Source organism: Hevea brasiliensis, chromosome 9 (assembly GCF_030052815.1).
Source record: "Hevea brasiliensis isolate MT/VB/25A 57/8 chromosome 9, ASM3005281v1, whole genome shotgun sequence".
NCBI classification, from domain to species: Eukaryota; Viridiplantae; Streptophyta; class Magnoliopsida; order Malpighiales; family Euphorbiaceae; genus Hevea; species Hevea brasiliensis.
In genome coordinates this window covers 22,939,298-22,959,217 of record NC_079501.1, presented here as the reverse complement: position 1 = coordinate 22,959,217, position 19,920 = coordinate 22,939,298, and the positions used below count along the sequence as shown (strand labels likewise).

Sequence of the window (19,920 nt, the reverse complement as noted above, 5' to 3'; positions counted from 1 at the left end):
AACAAAATGCCCAAAATTTCTACCATTCCAAGAACAGTAGAAAGATACCATTCCATCTAGCCCTTACTGGTTCCACTTTCAGCTAGCACATCTCACACATAAAGCCAACATCAAAAGGCAGGAAAAATTTTCTAAAAAACCCCTCAGGGCAATGATTATATTGCATATATACAAAATTCAAAGAAAGGTAAAAGCATAAAGTAATATGAGACTGCAACATGGTCTTTAACAGCCATAAAATTGAAAAAGTAGACACAAGAATGCCAAAGCAACACAGAAAATGACAAAGAAAACACATAAAAACTAAAAAAAAATAGAGTTTGCAAATAAAAAATTGCATTGCGACAAGCAATATTCTACTGATAGCAAACACTTCAACCTCAAACCACAGTAGAAAGAGGCTGGAAAAACCAAGTAAAACTTCGCCACCAACAAAGAAGCATTCTTATTGCCTTAAATTCTAGAGCAAAGAAAAAGGCAAAGAAAAACTAAAGGAAAAATCATAAATTAAGAACATGAAAATAACTTTACAAACTTCAACATATAACCAGCAAACTAAAAAAGCACGAATAAGCTCACCTAAACAACTCGAGACATATCCTTGAGCTTTGATTATAAAGGCACACTATCTAAATCAATCATATAAGGAAATAGATGGGAAGAAAATATAGAAGGAAATCCATTTATGTAATCTGTAAACTGAAATGTGTGCAGCTGTACACTGTGATCTGTAGAAGCAAGAATGGAGGAATAGATTGGGAAGAACACATACAAGTAAATACGATTAACTTCTCAACTCTCAAGTCATATTATGTAATCTGTAAACTGAAATATGTGCAGCAATAATATCTAAAAGGCAGTAAGGAAAACAAATGTCAAAAATAATCAATGCAAATAAGATGAAAAGTAAAATCAATTAGGTTGGTGGTATTTCTGATTTAAATTGTCGAAGCAGCGCCAAATTTCTACAAATATAGAACCTTGCAAGAGAAACTCAGATATCAATCTCCAAAATAATCCTGTATCTTGTATGTGAAAAGAAGCAGACCACAGTCCGTGATGATCAATTATGATATTTGGTCCATCGAATAAGGCATCTTGAGCAGTGAACCATATCAAATGAACTAGATGGGAAAGGAAGGCATTGTGCAGCAATGATTCTTGGAACTGCAAGAAATTCACATTCCAATGCAAACTGGGCTTGAGCCACATGATCATCTATCGAAGCAAAAGGAATAGTCAGGATTACCCTATCTATAGATCACCACCCTATATTGCAGCCTAGATACAAACACAAATACATCAAATCCACAAATTGAACTACACAGCAAAGATGGAGACATTTGCATCAAATTTATTTGATGTATTCCAAAAGTGGGAAGCTCAAAACAGTCGATGGGGAAAGAATTACTTGCCCCGAAAACATTTCATTTCAATCATTTGCATCGAAGCAAATCACCCTCTTAGTTCTCAAGGATGTCATAATTCCATCAGTTTTATCTGACGGATTCTGGTAAAAAATGAATTAACACAAGATGAACAAAGAAACTATGAACAGTGTCATAATTAAAATAATTTCCAATTGGTGGATTTTATTGTTATACTTTGTTTTCACTTTGTTCTAATATCCACAAGTGGGAATTGCCTTTGATCCAGAAAACCCTTTAAAATAAAACAAAATAAAAATTAGAAAAAAAAAATTCTTGAAGAATTAAAACGATTTAAAATAAAATAAAAATTACAAAAGAAAAAAAATAAAAATATAAATTGAAAAAAGAAAGTAATTTCAGTAATATCCAGGGTTAATTTGCTGGAGAATCAAAAAAATTTAAATAAGATAAAAATTACTAAAGGAAGAGGAGAAGTGAAACTCAAAAGTGAAAAGGGTGGTGGTGTTCACAGTCCAAATTTCCTAAATTCACTCCAACCTATGTTTTTGTTTGATTAAATGACAAAAATTCTAAGTGTACATAATATTGTCATTTAATAAATTAAAACAAATAAAATGGGGTGTATAACGAAAATTGGGGTGTGACCAAACCCAAAAGGAAATTACACAAAAACGAATAGCATCACTTTGTTCACTATAGAAGAATTAAAATAATTTAGAAAAATACATAAAAAAAGAAAATGAAAATGAAAGTAGAAAAAAGAGAATAAAATCTGAACAAACAGAAATATCAAAAAGAACAAAAAAATTCTAGAAAAATTAATATGATGCAATATAAAATAAAAATTACAAAATGAAAAAAAAATCAAAATGTAAATCAAAAAAAGAAAATAATTTCAGTAGTATTTATAAAAAATTTGTTGGAAAATCCAAATAATTTAAATAAAATAAAAATTATAAAATGAAGAGAAACAAAAATTGAAAATTGAAGAAGGCATGATTCAAAATCCAAATTTCATTTTTTTGTTTTATTAAATGACAAAATATCTACACTTTCCCGTTAGTAAACCATTTAAAGTGTGGATAATATTATCGCTTAATCAATTAAAACAAATAAAATGGGGTGTATTACAAAATTTGGGGTTTGACCAAACCCAAATGGAAAATGAAAAAAAAAAAAAGGAATAGCTTACCTTTGGTCACTCTAAAAGAATCAAAATAATTTAAAACAAATACATAAAATATGAAAATGAAAGTAGAAAAAATAAAATCTCGGCAAAAAGAATATTAAAAAAATATTATAAAAAAAATCTTAAAGAGTTAATATGATGCAAAATAAAATAAAAATTACAAAATGAAAAAAAAAATCAAAATGTAAATCAAAAAAGAAAGTAATTTCAGTAATGTTTATAATCAATTTGTTGGAAAATAAAAATAATTTAAATAAAATTAAAATTATAAAAGGAAGAAGAGAAGCGAAAATCAGAAATGACAAAGGTGTTTCTGTTCACGGTCCAATTTTTATAGATTAACTCCACTCTATGTTTTTTGCTTGATTAAATGACAAAATATCTACGCTTTCTCGTTAGTAAACCATTTAAAGTGTAGATAATATTGTCACTTAATCAATTAAAGCAAATAAAATAGGGTATATTACGATATTTGGGGATTGATAAAAGGTAGCTTACTTTGTTCACTCTAAAAGAATTAAAATTATTTAAAACAAATACATAATAAAAAAATGATAATGAAAGTAGGAAAAAAAAAAAAAGACAATCTCATCAAATAGAATATAAAAAAAATTACAACAAAAAATCTTGAAGAATTAAAATAATTTAAGATAACATAAAAATTACAAAAGTAAAAAAAAAAATAAAATGTAAATAGAAAAGATAGTAATTTCAATAATATCTATAATTAATTTGTTGGATAATCAAAATAATTTACGTAAGATAAAAATTACAAAAGAAAGAAGTGAAAATCAAAAGTGAAATAAAATTTTTTAAATTCACTCCACTCTTATGTTTTTCATTTGATTACACAACAAAATATCTACACTTTCTCATTAGTAAACCATTTAAAGTGTGGATAATATTGTCATTTAATCAATTAAAACAAAGTAAAATCGGGTAATAGTATTACGAAAATTGGGATGTGACCAAACCCAAAAGGAAATTGCAAAAAAACGAATAGCATGGCTTTGTTCACTACAGAAGAAATAAAATAATTTAGAAGAATATATAAACAAGAAAATGAAAATGAAAGTAGAAAAAAGAGAATAAAACCTCAGTAATAGGAATATAAAAAAAAATTACCAAAAAAAAAATTCTTGAAAAATTAATATAATGTAAAAAAAAAAAAAAAGAATACCCAAATGTAAATCAAAAAAAGAAAGCAATTTCACTAATATTTACAATTAATTTGTTAGAAAATCCAAATAATTTAAATAAATTAAAAATTATAAAAGAAAGAAGAGAAACGAAAATCAAAAATTGAAAAATGTATGGTTCACAGTCCAAATTTCATAAATTAAATCCACTCTATTTTTTTATATTAAATGACAAAATATTTATAATTTCTCGTTAGTAAACCATTTAATGTGTGGATAATATTGTCATTTAATCAATTAAAACAAATGGGGTGTATTACGAAATTTGAAGTGTGACCAAACTAAAATGGAAATTGCAAAAGAGAGAATATCTTACCTATATTCACTCTAAAAGAATAAAAATAATTTAAAACAAATATATTAATAAAAAAATGAAAATAAAAGGAGCAAAAAGAGAATAAATCTCAGCAAAGAGGAATATAAAAAAAATATTATAAAAAATATCTTGAAGAGTTAAAATAATTTAAAATAGATTAAAAATTACAAAAGTAAAAAAAAAAGAGTTAAAATAATTTAAAATAAATTAAAAATTACAAAAGTAAAAAAAAAAAATCAAAATGTAAATTGAAAAAATTGTAATTTCAGTAATATCTATAGTTAATTTGTGGGAGAATCAAAATAATTTAAATAAAATAAAAATTACAAATGGAAGAAGAGAAGCAAAAATCAAGAAATTAAAAAGATGTTCATGGTCCAAATTTTATAAATGAATTTTTCTGTTTGATTAAATGATAACATATCTACACTTTCTCGTTAGTAAACCATTTAAAGTGTGGATAATATTGCCATTTAATCAATTAAAACAAACAAAATGGGGTGAATTACGAAATTTGGGCTGAATGACAAAACTGAAATGGAAATTGCAAAAAAATGATTAGCATGGCTTCTCTCACTCTAAAAGAATTAAAATAATTTAAATGAAATATATAAATAAAAAAAATGAAATGAAAGTAGAAAAAAGAAAATAACATCTCAGCAAAAAAGGAATATCAAAATGGAAACTGGGAAATTACAAAGAAAATTTTAAAATAAAATGGAATATCACAGTGCCATTACATTAATACTGCAACAATTAAATATTTTATTGAATTAAAACATTGCCTCTTATCACTTGACTTTAACAAAGTAAATATAGAAAATAAAATAAAAATTAAAAAAGAAAATTCATGAAGAATTAAAATTATTTAAAATAAAATAATACATAAACCTTGTTGTGCATATAGTATTGTCAACATTTCACTCTCTTATTTTAATTGGAAGATACCATTCCAATAGCCCTTGCTGGCTTTTGTTTTAGCTAGCACATCTCACACGTAAAGCCAACACCAAAAGGCAGAAAAATTTTTCCAAAGACGAGCCCTCAAGGCCATGATTATATTGCATGAATATAAAATTCGGACACAAAAAAAAAAAAGGCAACAAGCAATATCAGACTGCTATATGGTCTGCAACAGCACATGTGATTGAGAAAATACAACAAGATGACAACAAACAACAATGTTGATGAGACAGCCGAAGCAACACAGAAAATGACAAAGAACGGGCATCAAACAGAGTTTGCAAATAAAAAATTGCATTGCAATAGGTGATATTCTACTGCTAGCAAACACTTCAAACTCAAACCAAGTAACACTTAGACACCAACAAAGAAGCATGATTATTACCTCATATTCTAGAGCAAGGCACCACCATTACAGGTGAGAAGGAAAAGTAAAACAAAGAAAAATCATAAATTAAGAACATGAAAATAAATCTACAAATGTCAGCATATAACCAGCAAACAAGAAAAGGACTAATAGGCTCACCAAACCAAAAAAGTATTTTCATCAAAGGAAAAGCAAAACTAAAGGAAAAATTATAAATTAAGAACATGCAAACAATTATGCAAGCATCAGTATATAACCAGCAAACAGAAAAGGATGAACAACCTCACCTAAACAAAAAAAGCATTTCCATGTAAAATAAAATAAAAATTACAAAATGAAAAGAATAAAGAATACCAAAATGTAAATGAAAAAAGAAAATAATTTCAGTAATATTTATAATTAATTTGTTTGAAAATCAAATTAATTTAAATAAAATAAAAATTATAAGATGATGAAGAGAAACGAAAATAAACAATTGAAGAAGGTATAGTTTGCAATCCAAATTTCATAAATTCACTCCTCTATGTTTTTTCGTTTTATTAAATGACAAAATATCTACACTTTCTCATCAATAAACCATTTAAAGTGTGAATAATATTGTCATTTAAACAATTAAAACAAATAAAATGGGGTGTATCAAAAAATTTGGGGTGTGACCAAACCCAAATGGAAAAAGAAAAAAAAGGAATAGCCTACCTTTGTTCACTCTAAAAGAATCAAAATAATTTTAAACAAACACATAAAATATAAAAATGAAAGTAGAAAAAATAAAATCTTGGCAAAGAGGAATATCAAAAAAAAATATTATAAAAAAAATCTTGAAGACTCAAAATAATTTAAAATAAATTAAAAACTACAAAAGTAAAAAAAAAAATATCAAAATGTAAATTGAAAAAAGAAAGTAATTTCAGTAATATCTATAATTAATTTGTTGGAGAATCAAAATAATATAAATAAAATTAAAATCACAAAAGGAAGAAGAGAAGCGAAAATCAGAAATGAAAAAGGTGTTGTCATTCACGGTCCAAATTTTATAGATTCACTCCACTCTATGTTTTTTATTTGATTAAATGATAAAATATCTACACTTTCCCGTTAGTAAACCATTTAAAGTGTGGATATTATTGTCACTTAATCAATTAAAACAAATAAAATGGAGCGTATTATGAAATTTGGAGTCTGACCAAACCCAAATGGAAATTGCAAAAAAAGGAATAGCTTACCTTGTTCACTCTAAAAGAATTAAATTATTTAAAACAAATGTGTAAATAAAAAAAAATGAAAATGAAACTAGAAAAATAAAAGGGATAAAATCTCATCAGAGAGAACATAAAAAAAAATTACAACAAAAAATCTTGAAGAATTAATATAATTTAAGATAAAATAAAAATTACAAAAAAAAAATCAAAATGCAAATTGAAAAAAGATAGTAATTTCAATAATATCTATAGTAATCAAAATAATTTAAATATGATAAAAAATACAAAAGAAAGAAGAGATGTGAAAATCAAAAGTGAAATCCAATTTTTTTAAATTCACTTCGCTCTATGTTTCTCGTTTGATTAAATGACAAAATATCTACACTTTCTCGTTAGTAAACCATTTAAAGTGTGGATGATATTGTCATTTTATCAATGAAAAAAAAAAAAATCGGGTACTAGTATCATGAAAATTGGAGTGTGAACAAACCCAAATGGAAATTGCAAAAAAAAAATAGCATGGCTTTGTTCAGTATAGGAGAATTAAAATAATTTAGAAGAATATATAAATAAAAAAATGAAAATAAAAGTAGAAAAAAGAGAATAAAATCTTAGCAAATAGAGATATCAAAAAGAATTACAACAAAAATTCCAGAAAAATTAATATAATGTAAAAATAAAAATTATATAATGAGGGAAAAAAAAACCAAAATGTAAATCAAACAAAGAAAGTAATTTCAAAAAAATTTATAATTAATTGTTAGAAAATCAAAATAATTTAAATAAAATAAAAATTATAAAATAAAGAAGAGAAAAAAAATCAAAAATTGAAAAACGTATGGTTCACAGTTCAAATTTCATAAATTCACTCTATGTTTTTTTTTTAATTAAATTATCTACATTTTCTCATTAGTAAACCATTTAAAGTGCAGATAATATTGTCATTTAATCAATTAAAACAAATAAAATGGGGTGTATTACGAAATTTGGAGTCTGACCAAACTAAAATGGAAATTGCAAAAAAAAAGGAATATCTGACCTTCATTCACTCTAAAAGAATCAAAATAATTTAAAACAAATATATTAACAAAAAAATGAAAATAAAAGTAGCAAAAAGAGAATAAAATCTCAACAAAGAGGAATATCAAAAAATTTATAAAAAATATCTTGAAGAAATAAATTAAAAATTAGAAAAGTAAAAAAAAAAAGAGTTAAAATAATTTAAAATAAATTAAAAATTACAAAAGTAGAAAAAGTTATCAAAACGTAAATTGACAAAAAAGTAATTTCAATAACATCTATAATGAATTTGTTGGTGAATCAAAATAATTTAAATAAAATAGAAATTTCAAATGGAAGAAGAGAAGCGAAAATCAAGAAATTAGGTGTTCATGATCCAAATTTTATAAACAAACTTTTTGGTTTGATTAAATAATAAAATATATACAGTTTCTCGTTAGTAAACCATTTAAAGTGTGGATAATATTGTCATTTTACCGATTAAAACAAATGAAATGGGGTGTATTATGAAATTTGGGTTGTGTGTGACCAAACTCAAATGGAAATTGCAAAAAAAGGATTAGCATGGCTTCTATCACTCTAGAAGAATTAAAATAATTTAAACCAAATACATAAATAAATAAAAAATGAAAGAGAATAAATTATTTCAACAAATTATTTTATTTTCTATATTCCCTTTGTTAAAGTCAAGTGGTAAGAGGCAATGTCTTAATTCAATAAAATAATTAATTGTTACACTGTTTATGTAATGGTGCAGCGATATTCCATATCTATAGTTAATGTGATGGAGAATCAAAATAATTTGAATAAAATTAAAATTACAAAGAGAAGGAGAGAAGCGAAAATCAGAAATGAAAACGGTGTTTCTGGTCACAGTCCAAATTTTATAAATTCACTTCACTCTACGTTTTTTGTTTGATTAAATGACAAAATATCTACAATTTCTTGTTAGTAAACCATAATATTGTCACTTAATCAATTAAAACAAATAAAATAGGACGTCTTACGAAATTTGGAGTCTGACCAAACCCAAATGAAAATTGCAAAAAAAGGAATAACTTACCTTGTTCACTCTAAAAGAATTAAAATTATTTAAAACAAATACATAAAAAAAAATGAAAATGAAAGAAGAAAAAAAAAAGGACAATCTCATCAAAGAGAATATAAAAAAAAAATTAAAACAAAAAATCTTGAAGAATTAAAATAATTTTAGATAAAATAAAAATTACAAAAGTAAAAAAAAAAAAAAAGCAAAATGTAAATTGAAAAAAGATAGTAATTTCAATAATATCTATAGTTAATTTGTTGGAGAATCAAAATAATTTAAATACGATAAAAATCACAAAAGAAAGTAGAAATGCGAAAATCAAAAGTGAAATCCAAAATTTTTAACTCTGCTCTATGTTTTTCGTTTGATTAAATGACAAAATATCTACACTTTCTCGTTAGTAAACCATAGATAATAGTGTCATTTAATCAATTAAAACAAATGAAATCGGGTAATAGTATTACGAAAATTGGGGTGTGACCAAACCCAAATGGAGATTGGAAAAATACAAATAGCATGGCTTTGTTTAGTATAGGAGAATTAAAATAATTAGAAAAATATATAAATAAAAAAATAAAAATGAAAATAGAAAAAAGAGAATAAAATCTCAGCAGATAGGAATATAAAAAAAATTACAAAAAAATTCCAGAAAAATTAATATAATGTAAAATAAAATAAAAATTACATAATGAGAAAAAAAAAGAATACCAAAATATAAATCAAAAAAGAAAGTAATTTCACAAATATTTATAATTAATTTGTTAGAAAATCAAAATAATTTAAATAAAATAATAATTATAAAAAAAGGAGAAATGAAAATAAAAAATTGAAAAACGTATGGTTCACAGTCCAAATTTCATAAATTCACTCCACTCTATGTTTTTCTCGTTAGTAAACTATTTAAAATGTAGATAATATTGTCATTTAATCAATTAAAACAAATAAAATGGGGTGATTACAAAATTTGGAGCTTGACCAATCTAAAATGGAAATTGCAAAAAATGGAATATCTTACCTTCATTCACTCTAAAAGAATCAAAATAATTTAAAAATATATTAATAAAAAAATGAAAATAAAAATAGCAAAAAGAGAATAAAATCTCAGCAAAGAACATCCAAAAAAATTATAAAAAATATCTTGAAGAGTTAAAATAAATTAAAAATTACAAAAGTAAGAAAAAAAGTTAAAATAATTTAAAACAAATTAAAAATTACAAAAGTAGAAAAATTATCAAAATGTAAATTGAAAAAAAAAAGTAATTTCAGTAATATCTATAGTTAATTTGCTGGGGAATCAAAATAATTTAAATAAACAAAAATTACAAATCAAGAAATGAAAAAGGTGATGGTGTTCATGGTCCAAATTTTATAAATGAATGTTTTTTGTTTGATTAAAAAATAAAATATCTACACTTTCTCGTTAGTAAACCATTTAAAGTGTGGATAATATTGTCATTTAATCAATTAAAACAAATAAAATTGGGTGTATTATAAATTTGGCCTGTTTGTGACCAACTCAAATGGAAATTGAAAAAAAAAAAAGGATTAGCATGGCTTCTCTCACTCTATGAAGAATTAAAATAATTTAAACCCAATATATAATTAAAAAAATGAAAATGAAAGTAGAAAAAGAGAATAAAATCTCAGCAAAAGGGAATATCAAAATGGAAATTAGGAAATTACAAACGAAAATTTTAAAATAAAATGGAATATTGCGGCACCATTACATAAACAGAGTAACAATTAAATATTTTATTGAATTAAGACATTGCCTCTTATCACTTGACTTTAACAAAGTGAATATAGAAAATAAAATAAAAATTAAAGAAGAAACTTAATGAAGAATTAAAATTATTTAAAATAAAATAATATATAAACCTTATTGTGCATATAGTGTTGTCAACATTTCATTCACTTACTTTATTTGGAAGATACCATACCATTAGCCCTTGCAGGTTTTTGTTTTGGCTAGCACATCTCACACATACAGCCAACACCAAAACGCAGAAGAATTTTTCCAAAGAAGAGCCTCCAAGGCCATTATTATATTGCATATATACAAAATTCGAACCCAAAAAAAAAAAGGCAACAAGTAATATGAGACTGCTACATGGTCTACAACAGCACATAAGATTGAGAAAATACAACAAGATAACAAACAACAATGTTAATGACACATGCCAAAGCAACACAGAAAATGACAAAGAACACACATCAAACAGAGTTTGCAAATAAAAAATTGCATTGCAATAGGTGATATTCTACAGCTAGCAAACACTTCAAATTCAAACCAAGTAACACTTGGCCACCATATTCTAAAGCAAGGTACCACCATTACAGACGAAAAGGAAAAGTAGAACTCAAGGAAAAATCATAAATTAAGAACATGAAAATAAATCTACAAACGTCAGCATATAACCAGCAAACAAGAAAAGGACTAATAGGCTCACCAGACAAAAAAAAGTATTTTCATCAAAGAAAAGCAAAACTAAAGGAAAAATTATAAATTAAGAACATGCAAATAATTATGCAAACATCAGCATATATCATATAATCAGCAAACAAAAAGCACAAACAACCTCACGTAAACAAAAAAGTATTTCCATCATTTTAGTACAATTGGTAATAAATGGATGGCTATTAATAATTCAATGTCAAATAGGAAGAGAATAAAGGGGTAAGGGAGTAGCAGGGAATAGATGGAAAGAACACGCAAAAGGAAATACAATCAACTTCTCAAGTCATATTATATAACCTGTAAACTGAAATATGTGCTGCAATAACATCTAAAAAGCAGTGATGTAACAGATCTCAATCGGCACAAATTACAAATTTGATAAAAAGCAAAATCAATTAGGCCAGAAGTATTTATGATTTAAATTATCAAAGTAATTCCCAATTCCTACAAATAAAGAACATTGCAAGAGAAACTCAGATATCAATCCCCAAATGAATTTCAGCAAAACCAGAATAGAATAAAAATGCCACTCAAAAACAGGGAGTAAGAAGCAGAAAGTTTAATAGTTGCCGTAATCCTGACTGCCTAGCTACAAAATATCTTTCCTACATTCACATTCAAGCATACTGCAATAATAATCTTGTATGTAGTAAAATGCTGATCAGAGTCTCTGATGATCAATTACCATACAGTCCACGGAATAAGGAATCTTGAGCAATGAGCCTTATCAAATGATCTTGAGGGGAAACGAAGGCATAGTGAGAATGGTCATTTTTCTAAAACATATGCAGAAGAATTTTGAAAATAAAAATACAGGAACTGGATTGTGGAACACCAGGTAGTTTTCAGAAGGACTTTATCTTCCAAGCTCAAAATTGCCACTCAATGAAACCATATGCAATTTTATAAAAGTAAGAATGATAAATTTTGAAAATCCTTAAAAATTATCACTTTTCTGAGAAATAAGTAGAATTTTGGGGAGAAAAATAAAGGGACTAGATTGTTAAGGACCAGGTAGTTTTCAGAAAATTTTTCCCATGCGTCAGTAGAGCAAGTTTGCAACTTCAAAAGAAGACTTAATCAAGGCCTAATTGTTTGCTTGCACAAAATCAGGACCTTTGTTCCTGAAAATAAAAAAATAAAAAAATAAAAAAAGAAACCTTCTGAAAACCTTGAGAATGATCATTTTTCTTAAAAACAAGAAGAATTTTGGAAACCAAAAACTTACAAGAACAAAATAGGCACTGCATGATACCATATGCAATCTTTAAAAAAATAAAAATAAAAATGAAAGCTTCTTAAAGTCTTGCAATTATCACTTTGCTGAAGAAATAAACAGAAGAATTTTTCTTTTAAAAAAAAATACAGAAACTAAATTGTTAAACAACATGTAGTTTGAAGAATGACATTATCTTCCAAACTCGAGATTGGTCCTCATCGAAAAACATTTGCATTCTATAAAACGATAAAACCGAAACCTTAAAAATATTTTGGAGGAAAAAGAAATACAGGGACGGGATTGTGAAACAGCAACTAGTTTTCAGGATGACATTATCTTCCAGGCTCTAAATACCACATCGTACATGGTAACTCAGTTCAGGGTTCATGCAATATTAGCGCAACATGTCAAAATTAGGATCTTTGTTCCTCAAAGCATTAAAAAAAAAAAAAAATCAATTGAGACTTGAGAGTCCTGAGAAGATCTCTTTTAAGAAGAATTGTGCGAAAGTCCACACCTAAAATCAAAAAAGAATATCACATACGTTGGTGATGATAGCTAGGACTGTTCATAAGCCGCTTTGGGAGCAAATTTGCTTCCAAGCTGACCCAATCCATCATTTTGTAAATTAAGATGTTCCTGCAATACAAACCGACTCAACCCAACATAAGAATTTGTTGGTTGGTCGATCGGGTCTCACTGATTACTAAATTCATGACTTGTGTATTTTGGCACCAATTAAAATGATTTTTTTTTGAAAGCAACAATTAAAATGATTTTTTATTCTATAATAAAAAATCATATTAATTAACTATACAAATTCTTTTGTTGACAATTTTAACTTTTCTATGAAACAAGTGGTTACTTTAGTATTTTGAATCAGTTTTGTGTATTCTAATAAAATACAATGACAATCAAGATTTTCATTTGTTGCCTTACAGAAATATCAAATAGACACAGTAAGTTAGGATCTGTTAAAATATACAAGTAGGAAAAATATGGTCACCATTAACCAATCCAAGACTAACTGATGATATTCATAAAATTCTAAAAAAAGAAATTTACTTCTAAAGCTCATCAATCAAGCAAGAACTACAAATTTCCTGTCATAAATAAAGGATCTAAAGCTTGAATGAATTTTATTAGTATGATGCTTTTTATCTATCAAAGCAGTTCTTGGGTATATATCTATCGAAGCAGTTCTTGGGTAAAATTATTCAGTAGATTTCTCTATCCTTGACCCTTGAATGAATAATTGTTTCACGCAAACGCAAGGAAAAAGTAGACAGAGAAGGCATTGCATGAATGAAGAGAGACTTACCATGGCCACAAAAAGAAACAGGGGTCTTTACTGCTCAGAACTTCAGCAAACAATGTGCCAAAACTTCAGCAAATTATCAAACGACCTGTAAATAGCAAGATGACTCGTTGTTTCAGTTCAGCAATTTCTTTCCCTTTTAAAAACAGGCATGAAAAGTACTCAGCAATTTGTTTCCATTGATTAATACCATTTATTGAGAGAAAAAATTGCAGATACCCCAAAATGAAGAAAAACCACCAATTTGCTTTTTTTTTTTATGTACATTAAAAAAAAAAAAAAGAGGAAACCAGACATTTTGTCCATGTCACATTCTGGTTTCGCTAAGAAACCAGTATGTGTGTGCATATATATATATATATATATATATATATATATATATATATATAAGAATCAAGACAGAAGAAAGGAATCAATTCACAATTAGCCACAACCATCAACAGAACTTGGAAAACATTCAATTTTGACACAGATTGATCATTGGATAAACACTACAGATGAAAGAAGAAAACACAGATGAGAAATCACCTTTATCTCCAAGTGGTTAAATATGAATGATTTGTCATTGTATTTTATCATGATTAGTACTTATAAAAACAATTAAAAATTAATATCAAATTGCCCAAAAATTAAGAGAGAAACAAAATTAATAAAGATTACGCAGAAACTAAAAAAGGGTGAGTCTGTTGAAAAAAGAGCCAAATTCTTAAGTTAAGTTGATTTCTGTTTTCTATAATCAGTATAAAAGAGAAAACAATTAAAAGAAGCACACCATAACAGCTCAAACTATCCCAAAAATTAACAATCAGTGCAAGATTAACGCACAAATTCAAGAATCCAAGCGCGTCAGGTTTCAAGAGTCCACATATCCAAATGATTAAAAAAAATTATTCAATTACAATTAAGAAAAGTAATAATACCAATTTTGGTTTTAGCTTCATGAAAATGACATGCAAGGTTGTTCTCGGAATACACATCGGAAGTTAAGTAATTTATTCAACAACCCAAACACATAAATGGATATGAAACACACAAACAGGGATAAAGAGGAGATGGAGAAAAGAACTTACCTGGAGAAGATAGCCGTCGTTTTCGGGGAAAGAGAACGGAGAAGTTCCTCTGGCCGTTATGGAGCCTGTTGAAGGTAAAGACGTGCTTGATAAGGTTCGATAGGAGAGCACAAGTGATCTCGTCGTCCTCGATCTGCTGCAGCACGAGAAGCCAAGAATCCAGATCAGGGTGTAGATGAAAAATCCGACATTGGATATGCAAAGAAAGAGAAGAGAAACAAGCGAACCTATATCTAGGAGACACACAGATTTTTAAATGATAAAATTAGGTTTCTCGGGTTTTAATAAATTATTCCATCAACCGACCTAAAATGAGAAGCGTTTAATGTACCAGGCCGTGTACTTTTAACCGACAAATTGGTTTGATTCGGATTAATTGGCCGAGTCGGTCGGTTTCACCCAAGATGTGAGCCGCCCTATTTGGGATAAAGGAAATGGATACCCCCAAATCCCATTTTTCTCCCAGAATCCTTCCCTTCCATTTTTCAGAATTGGGTCTATATATACATATTTCTCTTTTTCCTCAAAGGAGATGGACACTTTACTTTGGATCGCCAATATATTATAATAAGTTAAAAACCCACTACAACAATGCACAGCTTTTTTTTTTAAGCAAAAAGAGGAAAGAATTGCATGAAACATGAACAGAAGCATGTAATACATCGGAAGAAGCAACATCCATAAGTTGAGATGGAACACTCTCCATCTAGATGTGCTCTTGGTTTTCCCCTAGAAAAACTTCTTTAGCTAGCTGGTGAATAAGCTCATTACTTATAAATGTCATAAAATTATTCAAACTTAGAAGTTTGAGGTTCAAAATGAAGCCATTCTTCAGCTCTAGCGTTTTTCATCATAGCATGCCATTCGATCCAACTTGTTTCAAACAACCTTTGTGGACCTCTCTCCTATCTTTGTGAACACATAGTGCTCTGCTCTGTTGCCCATTGTCAGTAAGGAAACAAAATGTTAATGGTCAGCAGTATTATATCAATTGGTAGCAATCCAATAAAAGTTTAAAAAATAGAATCTCTCTCTAAATTATGAAGAGAGAAACTATCTATGTTTTGAGTTTTTCTCTTACCCCCTGTTTGATTTAAATCTGTCATGAAATTCATTTCATTTATAAATGAATTCTAAGATAGAATTCATTTATAAATGAATTCTTTTATTTGGCATGGTGTATATCAAATTTGGAATTTATATTCATTTTAAATGAAATGAATTTTATATTTGACATAAATGCAAAATTCAATTCAATATTTTTTTTTCTAAAATGTCCTTTTCTATTTATCACTATTAACACTCTACTACAAACACAACCACCACTCCTCCAGCACCACACTACCACCACCACCACCCCTCCTCCTCCACCGCCACCACCACCACAACCCCTCCTCCTCCATCACCACCACTACCACCTCTCATCTTCTACCACCACCACCACACCACACCACATGTCCTTATCAACTTACAACAAGAAAAAAAGCAAAGTCTGCTAATAATGCATTAAACAATGTCTCAAAAAGTTCACAACAAATGAAAAGAAGCAAAGTCTGCTAATAATGCATTAAACAAAGTCTCAAAAAGTTCATAATAAATAAAGCAGGTCAATAACAAAAAGCAAAAAGCAAAGTGTTAATCTACTACTTCAAAACCTATCATTATAACCTCACATTTCCTAAGGAAGCATAGCCACAACATTCAACATCCATAAACATAAATTTTATTACTAACGTGATCCCATTTTCATCTTCAGCCAAGAAAGTTTAATGTCATCATCACATGCAAAGTATCTTTCAACTAAATATTCATGATCCTTCACATGCAAAAAGTCAAGGGCTTCCATGACCTCCCATTTGTTCAATCCTAGTTTTTTCAACTCTGTTGTAATTTCAATTACACTATATCGACGTTAACTGGTACTTGTAATAGCACATGCTATTTCTTTCATTGAGGATGTCACCTCCAAAATCTTATCACTAATAATATTAGCCATCAGTCTTTTTCTTTTACCCTCTTTTGATGTCATTTTTTATTGATGAGAAGCCGATGAAAAGCTATCACGACTTGGTGGATGTTGAGCAAATTGAGTTAAGGGGTCTTGATTGTCAAGGTTGATTTCTTTATTTACCTAAATCTCATCACTTTCATCAATTTGCAAACCTCGATCTGATTGCCACTTTTGAACCTTTTCTTTTACACTACTAGCACTATCTCCATTTACTCGATCCTTTTCAAATAAATCAGGAGCATCCTCTAAGAAATAAAGTTCCTTATCTCGCACTAATTTATACTCATTCTTCACCTGAAAAAATTTGATAAGAATACAAGTAACCTCTTTTTGCTTAGTTTAGCACAAGTACACAATAATATAAACTCATATCAACAACATCATAAACAAAACTATACATGCTACAAATTAATACCTGCATGACACTTTCCCAAACGCTTGGAATAGCCTCAATTTTCTTTGCAATGTCATTCCACCCAAAGCCACTTTTTTTATCCAAAAGTTCAATTGTATGGTTCATCAACTTTTGGATAGTCTTCAACCTATTAACTGTTTTTCCTTTATCAATTGTCTTCCCTTTCTTTTGAAACTCCACATTAAGAACAACAATAACATTGTCCCATGCTCTCTTATTAAATTGTTTCTCTACCTTATTTCCTTTTGCCTTTTATTCTTTCAAAAGATCAAGAAGAAGCTTCTCCATCTCCTTAGGCCATCTAAGATACTTTTCAGTTTTTTCGGAGCAATTATCATCTTCTGTTAATGTGGCCATTTATTTACAATATTACAACACATAGAGAAAAATAAAAAAACAATATGAAATAAAAATAAACATAAAGAAATTTAATAATGTAATTAACACAAAGTAATGTCTCTTAAGAATAATGAAATAAAAACAGGCTTAAGATCTAAACATATAATCTTGCAACATGCACATAGCCATGTCATTTCTTATTTGCTCTCCTAGTCGAGCATCTGCATCCCTAATATTAGATCTAATTTCATTAGTTTCAAAGTCATTTTTTATCAATTCATTATCAACTCAACGTAAGAGATCTTCATCTGGATCATACAACATAAGAAAATTATGCAAAATGCAACTTGCTAAAACAATTTCGAAAATTGTATCAACATCATAATTTGCCTCTGATCCACTAGCTATGATAGGGAACCTCTTTTTTAGCACTCCAAATGCCCTTTCAATCACATTGTGTAGTGATGCATGTCGAAGATTGAAGAGCTCTTTCATATTTTTCTGGAGGACAATGAGAGTACTCTTTCAAATGGTCCCTAGTACTTCGATATGGAGTGAAAAATTTGGACCTCAAAGGATACCCTGCATCAATTAGATAAAATTTACCTATAGAAAATTTGAAAATTTTTAAATAACTACTTAAAAAATGGGTAAGTAATAATAATGTTTTAATTTTTATTACAAATACATTTAGGAACTTTCAATTTATCTTCCCTAGTTAATGCATTTTCTAGTATCCTTGAGTCTGAAGCTGATCCTTCCCAACCAGATAACGCATAAGTAAATCTCAAGTCAAATGTACATGTAGCCAGTATATTCATTATAGGTATTCCTTTCCTTCCCCTATATCTCGATACATTTGCTTTTGGAACTTTGACTCGAATATGTGTTCCATCAATTGCACCAATGTAGTTCTATTCAATTGAATTTAATTGATTAGTATGCTAACCATGTAATTAAATTCAATTGACTAAAATGCTAATATTTATAAGTTTACTTTAAAATAAGGATAAAATCTTCCTTTGCTATTCAATATTTCTGGAGGAATCATGGAACCATTTGGCTGTACCAAAAACTCATTTTATAGAGAAATGATTGCTTTAAGTACTTGGTGAAAATGACAACTTATCGTTTCCCCACTTCGACAAAAGAAAAAGTTCATAAAGCGATTTCTCATATTATGAGCTAAAATGCATAGAAATTTAGCAACTTGTTCCTCAATACTATTGAAACGAGTATCTTTAAGTAAATTTTTTTGCTTTAGAAGGCCTACTAGTGTTCTAAATGTACTAGGTCCCGTACATAAGATGTCTCAAATATTTGTATTATTCTCTATTTGCCACATTAACTCTTGTCGAACATTATGTCTCCTAATATTGGATTCCACCATAGGCCTTTCAATATATCGATAAACACGAAGCAAGAAAGCTAAATATCCAGCATATGCAATTAAAGCCGCTATTGCATTCCTATGAATATTCTTCATATTTCCTAATTTTAATTGCAATATAAATTTTAATTAGTATTGGTAACATATAGCAAAAAGGTGCAATGCATGTGCAAAAGTTGTTAAAGAATTACACTACACATTTGATAAGTGACATCAACAAGGATTAATCTATAGCATAATAAAATAGAAAATAGATTAATCTAGTTTCAAAATGAGAATAAAATTGCAAAGTTGATCTTATATATATATATATTAATCAGGAGAAAAGCTTCTAATGAAACTCTAAATTCATATATATAGAATATAGTCTACACATTTGCTTTTGTGTTTTCTCTCTTTTGAATATTTTGTGCTTTTGGGTGGCAGCTGCACTGCATCATCCAAAAATAATTAATATTTTTTTACTTTTCTATGAGACCCTTTTGCTAATTTATGTGGCCTTTTGAAGTTTTAAGAAAATGACAAATTAAGAGTGGATATATAATGCATGTTTTTTAGTCAAACAAGTAGATTAACCAGCTATATAATTATTTACATCATCATGGCTCTATTAGATATAGATAGCTATGTATACGGTTTTGTAATATGGTTTGTCATCAGCAACCTTATTGCATATATTTCGCTTGACATTTTTATAAATAAATAAAAATAATAGAAAATAAAGTAGATATATATTTTAAATTCTCTAGGAGATAAGTTATGCCCATCATCATTTTATATCATGACAGCAATATCCACTTATGGCCAACAAGATGCAAGTTATAGTAAATCAAAAGGCATTTAATCCTATAAGAATTAATTATTGAAAAATATGATTAATTTTTCACTAATTGAGGAAACAATTAAATTTCCAGGGGTATCCACAACATCAAGATTCACTCTACAGAAATTGTAGATTAAAACCAAAATATTGAGTGCAATAAGTGTAAGCAAGGAATCAATATGAGT

General features: G+C 27.8%; 1 long non-coding RNA gene across 2 annotated transcripts; it reads right to left on the bottom strand.

The window, feature by feature from the left end:
• Window positions 1-784: 784 nt before the first annotated feature.
• LOC110659349 (uncharacterized) lies at window positions 785-15,198 on the bottom strand. 2 transcript variants are annotated; one of them, XR_009151333.1, is made up of 3 exons: window positions 14,758-15,192; window positions 13,691-13,775; window positions 785-1,218 (listed from the first exon to the last, which is right to left on the bottom strand). It is a non-coding gene; the product is annotated as an uncharacterized LOC110659349 (long non-coding RNA). The 2 variants fall into 2 exon arrangements; XR_009151334.1 differs by lacking the exon at window positions 785-1,218 and adding an exon at window positions 11,564-13,008 and having other exon boundaries at window positions 14,758-15,198.
• Between the last annotated feature and the right edge of the window lie 4,722 nt (window positions 15,199-19,920).